The sequence below is a fragment of the Benincasa hispida genome, chromosome 9 (assembly GCF_009727055.1).
Source record: "Benincasa hispida cultivar B227 chromosome 9, ASM972705v1, whole genome shotgun sequence".
NCBI lineage: Eukaryota > Viridiplantae > Streptophyta > Magnoliopsida > Cucurbitales > Cucurbitaceae > Benincasa > Benincasa hispida.
Window position 1 is genome coordinate 87389843 of NC_052357.1, and position 8663 is coordinate 87398505.

Here is an 8663-nt window from a genome sequence, read left to right on the forward strand (position 1 = left end):
TTCTGAAATGCATAACTTATATGTATGTTTACGAATAAGTTAACATGCATAACTGGATTCTCACTCCGAGAATACCAAGGTATTGTTCGTGTGCGAAGCGACAGCGAGAGGTACTGTTTTTTACGAGAGCGAGAGAAAGACAGAGGAAGAGTTCTTTAAAGGTGAGTCTTTCATTTCTTTGTATTTAAGTTTTCAAAGCATGTCGTAATTTGTTCTGAAATGCATAACTTATATGTATGTTTACGAATGCTTGTAATTCTATCACAATGAATTTAGAACGATCTTGCTTCCACTCATAAGTACTCTTTGATAAGAGTTCCTTCACTTATATGATAAAGTTATTAGAACACTTTAGAGAGAGATTAGTAACATATACGATACATTATTTTTAGCTCTCAAGTTCCTAAGAGTTCACGATCGAGATTTACACGGTACTTCGTTCACCCTGGGAGTGACCTCCATCGAAAAGTATTTGCATAAATCAAGATTCTGGTTAATAAGAGGAAGTCATTCAAACAAAAATCAAATATATGATATATTGATTTCAACTTTCATGTCCCTACAAAGTTCACACCGTGAGATTCATATGATGCTTTGTGTCACCCTGGGAGTGACCTCAATTCGGAAAGTGTTTGTATGAGTCAAGAGCAAACTGAATGGGGGAAGTAGTTCATAGTAAGTGGGTGAAGGATGTGTGTCAATGTATCCTGCAGCCTCTTCCATTAGTTTGGACTGTGAGATTTCTATGTTGCGCTCGCTGGTTTGCTTTAGGCAGCCTTTTCTAGTCGTTTAACGACGATTATCCCCTCGGAGGGTTGTAACATAGGATTCGGAGCAAGTCAAACTCCAGAAATGGATAGGATTTCTTAGGTCCATTCACAACCTTGACTTTTCATTTTAGTAGCATCGTTGGGGCCGACTGACCTCTGAGGTCTTAAAACAAAGGGTTACACTTACAGAATTACTAAAGTATTAGTAATTTCTGATCGAAAATGGTAACTAAACGACTATAGGGATAAGAGTTATTCTAAAGATAGTGTTTGGTCAAAATTGTTTTGCTTTAGTGAAGGAGTATTTGACTGCCCCTCAATAGTACTTATTCTAACTCACTATAGTATCGTTGCAAATAAATAATGGTTATAGGTACATTATTACTTGTTTTGTTAAAACTTGATTTTGGATTTAGATGCAATTTTACTAAATTAGAATTTATTTAAAGTTTCGGCTTGTCGAATTCTTCTAGAATACTCGCTTCCGAGTTAGTCAATAGTAAAATAAATTCAATGTACAAATTACTAGCACTTGATGGTTCTAAAAGAGTTTTAACAGAGGATTGACCTCTATCCCCCAACTCATCTAAAATTTTAAACTCAATAAATGAGAATATAAAATTTGAAGAACAAGATAAATATAATTTACTTGTTATCGAAACATGTTTAGTGGAAAACGATAAAACCTCGATAATGGATTCAGGTCCCGTTAAGCATATTTGTACTTTCTCACAAGAAACAAGTTCCTGGAGACAATTTACAGAAGACTAAGCAATCTTTAAGGTAGGGACCAGAGAGGTTGTTTCAGCTAAAACAGTGAAAGATATGAAGTTATTTATAGAAGATAAATACATTTTTCTTAAGAATGTTTATTACATTCCTTCTATGAAAACGGAATCTAATATCTATCTCTTGTTTGCTGGAGGTTTCTTTCAAAAATGATGAAGTGTTCATTACTTCAATGAATATCAAAATTTGTTCCACAAAATTAGAAAATAACTTGTACTTGTTAAAACCGACTGAGGTTAAAGCTGTTTTGAACATAGAGATATTTAAAAAAACTGAGACTCGTAATAAGAAAATTAAAGTTTCTCCAAATTTCTATCTTTAACACTTGAGACTGGGTCAATATCAACAAGATTGAGAGATTGATTAAGAACAGTCATCTAAATCAGTTAGAAGACAATTCATTACCGTCATGTGAATCTTGTCTTGAGGGTCAAATGACTAAAAGATCTTTTTTTGGAAAAGGTCTTAGAGCCAAAGGACCCTTAGAACTGGTACATTCAGATCTTTGTGGTCCTATGAATGTTAAAGCTAGAGGAAGGTATGAATATTTCATCAACTTAGTTGATGACTATTCGAGATATGGACATATTTACCTAATGTATAAAAAATCTGAAACATTTGATAAGTTCAAAGAATATAAGGCTGAGGTTGAGAACCAATTAGGTAAAAAGCTTAAAATACTTTGATCAAGGTGGTGAGTATATGGACTTGGAGTTCCAAAACTATTTAATAAAGCATGGAATTCAGTCTCAACTCACGGCCCTTGGCACACCTCAACAAAATGGTGTAGTGGAAAAGAGAAACATAACCTTGTTAGACATGGTTCGTTCCATGATGAGTTATGCTCAGTCACCAAATTCTTTTTGGGGACACGCAATTGAAACTATAGTGTATATTTTGAATATGGTTCCCTTGAAAAGTGTTTCTGAAACACCTTACGAGCTCTAGAGAGGACGTAAAGGAAGTTTACATCACTTCAGAATCTGGGATTTTTCAACACACATGTTGATGCAAAATACTAAGAAATTGGAACGTCGTTCAAAAGTATGTCTATTTGTAGGCTACCCTAAAGAAATGAATGGTGGTTTCTTTTATGATCCTTAGGAAGATAAGTATTTGTATCGACAAATGTAACTTTCTTGGAGGATGACCACACGAAGAATCATCAACCTCGCAGTAAGTTAGTAATAGAAGAAATGTCCAGAGAAACGACAAATGTATCAACAAGAGTTGTTGACAGAACATGTTCATCAACAAGGCTCTTATGGTTAAGGTATTTGAGGGTCACCTGCAGAGTATGGGTCTACAGGATAGGCTATATTTAAACTAGGGCAAGTGAGAGATTTTGTACTGGACGTGTGTATGCCCTAGTCTATTGCTTTGTGTATTTGTATATTAATAGGACCTTTATATTGTACACTTCACTAGCTTTAGGTCAAGTGAGAGATTGTTGGAGTTGATGCCCTAAATCTCGTAGAGTTATGGAGTCTATAATTGTATTGTACAAATATTTTATTTATTTAATAAAATATTAGATGTTTTATTTGACATTTAGTAGCATTGAACCCACAAACCAAAAACTAACCTCCAAAGTTATCATGTCATATCCCCTCCCGAGCCTTGTCTCCCAGAACCGAAAGAAGACGTGAAGACAACTGATACCACCCTTGTGATACCAGCTGCCCAACTTCATACTATTCCACAAGTGGCTAATGAATAAGAACTTAACTAATTTTTTACAAGGTTTGTACTATTATACAATATTAGCTTTAACAATCCTAATGACTTTCAAAGATAACCCAATCTGAGTCCCGAACTGTGAGAGAGTAGCAATTTTAGACCTTGGGTGACTTTTCCCAGAACGTTCCACTTTCCGCTACCTGGTGGAAAAGGTTAAACATTGAAAAACGTAAGCTAGAAAGCCCAGAGAGTGGTACCTTTCAAGAAAAATGAAAACAAGTTTGATTTAGGGAACACATTTGTGGGAAAACAATTTTCACACAAGATAACCATCACAACAACAATGCAACCCTTCCAGCTTGATAACTGGATAATCTTGGCATGATCATGTATCTCCTCAGGTTTTCCCATGAATTCTCGATATGAATGATGTGGAAACAATCCCAGTACCCTTATATCCCGCCGAATGTGCACATGTCGACATTTTCCTGCTATATGTGTTGTAGACACGCTAACAATTCCCAGGGTACAATCCCAGTTTCCAATGCAATCACAATAAGCAAAAGATCATGCATTAAATCAACCAATAAAATCCAAAAAATAAACTTTCCGATCATGCCAATTTCCAAACTTTACACATATATCTAATAACATATATATATAGAATTTAACATAACAAAATAATAAAAACCACTCACAGTCCTCTAGTTTATCCTTCAAGAATTTGCTAGCACAGCTCCTAGCCCAGATTTCCTTGAATTTCACTTATTTTCAAGAAATCCCAAATCAGTCTAAAAGATTCCTCTAATAATTTTATTTTAATCCAAAAATAACTTAAAAATAGAATAACCAGCTTACCCCATTTAGAAATACCAAAATAGGACTAACTTTCCCAAAAACAGCCTTTGGAGATATTTTGGAAGGTAACAGGCGTTGGATCTGTAGGGTGGGCGTTGACGTGCACAATTGGGCGTCAGACGTCGCACAGTGTAGGTAAGGACGCAGTACTGGGTGTCGAGTTAGGTTGGACGTGCGCTTGGCCGATTGCGCGCGCAAGGTTGGCGGTGGGACACGTGCACCTTGCGTTAGACATTCGCGTGCTCTTGGTGATGACGCATGGGCAGGGCTGGGCGATGGGGCCACTGGGTGCACGCGCACAGGCAGGGGCGACAGACGATAGGTGTTGCGTTGTGCTGTGCGTCTGACTGGGCCTTCAACCTTCCATTGTCGATTTCTCTTTCCTCACAACTCCAACTCAAACGGCAGCCCAAAACCCTTCACTTAACTCCCTTATGGAAACTTTCACATAGAATCACTCAAAAGGCATGAGTGAATTATGAGAATTAAACTCTCCAAACTGCCTTATTTATAGGCATCCAGAATTGCCCACGCTCGACACCTCCTCTTTCCTTGCATGTCCAGATGCCTTCCTCTTGTGCTGCCAATGCCTCCCCCTTGCCACCTTTGCCTTGAAGTGGCTTCATCTTCCTTAGCCAATGTAAAGCCCCAACTGAAGAAAATCGTACACAAGGATTTCCAGAGCAGCGGAAGGATCTTTCCAAATTTCAATCTTATATGAATATTACAATTACACTCACAAGCGAAACCAAACAGTTATGCATAAAATAGAAATTATAGCATGTTTTACTATAGATCAAGGACAAGAATCAACAAACCTTTGCATACTCATCTTCAATTTTCTTGATCACGAACGCTCGATCACAGTAACACAGCAACACACGAACGTTCGTCCAACACGACCGCTACACTGCACAAACACCATGCACTCGAACAAAGCGATCGCCAAAGTCACGAACACCCCGAACTCCGCGAACGATCTCCACAGAACCTCAACTATGTCAAGTTGAGTAAGACACCACCAAGAAGGTTACCTTGGTATTCAGTGTAAGAATCCAGAGAGTGGACTCTGTGTGGACGTTGTTTGAGGCAAAAACTGGAGGAGGAATAATCGTGTAAACGATTAAGCAAGTGGGAGAAGACACAACCTATCGTATAGGTCGATGCCCAGTCGTTTAGGAAAAACTATGTGATCGTCTAGCAAAAGCTATGTGATCGTTTAGCTCATCGTCTAGCTGAGTGTTTATCGTATAAAAACACTCTACGATCGTTTAGCTAACTCCAAGCTGTTGCTTTGTAAATCTGATTTACTTGACAACTTCTCTGTAAGAACTTTCCAAGAGTGGAAATTTCAAAATCACAATTTTGCAAATCTTATTTCTTACTAAAAATAGGAAAAAAAATTTCTTTTATCTCACGGTTACCATGAAACCACCAATAACCTCCCACTCAATTGGTTATTAGAGAAAAATAGATAATTATCCAATAGTTAATATTATTATAAATATAAATGATAACGAACTTACCATAATATATTTATAACCCATAGTTTTAATATTTCATCTCATGAAACATATAAATCATAGCTCTTTTTCTATTCCATGGCACTTAATGTAAATCTCATTTACATTAATCCCCCACTTGATGTATCTCATACACCATACCGATCATATCATATATAATCGAATTACCTCTTGTCAATTTGAACATTTCAAATCAACACCCAGAAATGATCCTCAACTTGAATCCATTGAGCTACCAAGGGGATCTTATGGACCTGTAGCTCGAAGCTCCAATGGTACGTGAATAACTGACTAAACTCTTTAATCAAGGGATCCACCATCTGTTAACTGCCAGTACTTCACTAAAGACCGACAGCTGAACTCTCCTTACCACAGATATATTATGTGTCCATCTTAACCAATCAACAATGGGACAACCCTTCACAGGTCGCTCGTAAGTACAGCTCGGCCAATAATCGTTATGCCCCTGTAGTTACATCTAACTCCTTAAGTACCACTGATCCCTCTAATGAAAATAAGTCATAGTCTTACTATGACTAAGTCCTCTCTTCCAAAGAGAAGTTGTGGCCACTATGTTCAAGTCCCGGAATCAGCCCTTAAGAAAGTAATATATCTACTTACCCTTGCTTCGGGGAAGGAATGGATTCCATCTTGTGTATTTGAGTTCCCAGCTCCCAAATCAGACAAGTCCTCAAAAAGGTAGGCATGTTGAGTTGGCAATCTGACCACTCTCACCTATACTAATCAAAGGACTGCCCTCAAAGGCAGAAGTTTCCAAAACACCCAGGATCGAGGTCGTATCACCTATGGTCGTTTAGGTGAGATGTAAGTCTCTAGTATCAACGACGTTATATACAGAGACTAGTCATCTTATGGTCTGGTCTTATACAAACTCTTTGTATGGGACACCCCGCTCGCATGTCTCTACATGAATGGTTAAGATCTACCATCTGTAGTAGTTTACAATACTTGCAAACCTCTACAAAGCGGGTCGTATCCGTAGTGTCACCAGGATCAAGTATCCCACCTTAATCTTTAAACTACAAATATATTTAGGTTATCAGTTAAGGCATGATCCACTTGTATATCTAATATACATGCTTAAGTTTACATAAGATAACCATGGTACTTTGTTTATTGGATATGAGTAAATGCCAGAATGAAATAACACTTATTTTATTCATAAACAATGTGTATAATTATAAACAACGAGACTTTGGGAGAATTAGGACATCAATCCCAACACCAACTTTGCATGTCCTCTCATGCCTCCACCTAACCTTGTCTCAATCCTAACTCTCCCTTGTTCAGCCACATGTCCTGATACGTTGCCAACTTAGCCTTGCTCTCTAAGACACAACTTGTCAACGCATAACTCAACTAAGTGACGGCATGCTCTCTTGATCGCATGGTCTCATCTAAGCTTGACTCTTTCTTAGCTATTACTAACCTCAAGTCCTATTGTATGTCCTCCTTTGGCCGCACACTCCTTGCCACACACGACTCTCCCTTGGTGCATGCCCTCATTGGCCAACGCATACCTCAATGCGATCAACATCCATACTTAGGTCGTCGCATGGTTTCTTCATTGCACACACACAACCTGTTGGGGTTGATGCCCTAAATCTTATAGGGTTCTGTAGTTTGTAAACATCTGTATGAATAAACATTTGGTGATTAATATGAGATATTTTATTCACTTCAGTCTATGAAATATGAGATATTTTAGTTGCATTAACCACAAACCAATAAATTGAGATCCCTGGATATCGTTGTAACTTAAGCATGTATGTGGAGACATATAACTGGATCGTGCTTTAAGTGATAACCTAAATGGTCTGTAGTAGATGGATACAGAAGAGAAATCTTATCTTAGTGATGTTACGAGTGTGGCCCACTTTGTAGGTATTACAAGTGTTGTAAAGTGTTACAAACGGTCTGATCCTGACCATTCGTATATTAGATATACGAGCGGGGATATTGTATATAAAGGAGTTTGTATAAGATCGAACCACAAAATATTTAGTCCCGTTATATAACGTCGTTCATGACAGATACTTTCATTTCACTAGGATGACCATAGGTAACATGACCTCAATCTTGAGTGAGTTAGGAACTCCTACCTATGAGGATGATCCTTTGATTTGCATGGGTACGGGTGGTTAGATCGTCAACTCAAACCTACCATTTTGGGGATTCTTCTGATTGGGGAGCTGGGAGCTCAGCTACACAAGACGAAATTCATTTCTTTCCTGAAGCAGAGGTAAGTAGATAAATTTCTCCTTAAGGGCTGATTCCGAGGCTTGAACAATGTAGTGCCACACCTTCTCTTGGTCCAAGAAAGGTTTACTCATAGTAGGACTATGATGTATTGTTCATTAGAGGAATCGGTGGTACTTAAGGAGTTAGATGTAACTACAGGGGAAAAATGGTAAATTGACCCAGTTGTACTTACGAGCGGTTTGTGAAGGGTCATCATACTGTTGATTGGTTATTTCTGATGGACACAAAAATATATCTGTAGTGCGAGGAGTGTAGCTATCGGTCTTTAGTGGAATGTCCGACAGTTAACAGATGGTGGATATTGTGATTAAAGAGTTTAGTCAATTATTCACGTACCATTGGAGTTTCAAGCTACAGGTCCATAAGGTCTCTTTAGTAGCTCAATGGGTTCATGTTGAAAATCAATTTTTTTGGTTAGTTTGAAGTATTCAAATTAACAAGATAGAATTTGATTATATATGATATAAATAAATTAGTTCAATTATATATGATATAATTAATTTGATGTATTTAATACATTATTTGAATGGAGGAATTAATATAGATATGATTTATATAAAATGCCATAAAGGAGAAAAAGAACTATGGTTTATATATCGCATATGATGTGATATTAAAACTATAGGTTATAGATATAATATGATAAATTAGTTATTATATTTATTTATAATTAAATCAATTATAAGATAATTGAATTTCACTTTTTTCTCCTAATAACCGACTTAGTGGAAAGTTGTAATAAGTTTTTGATAACTGATGG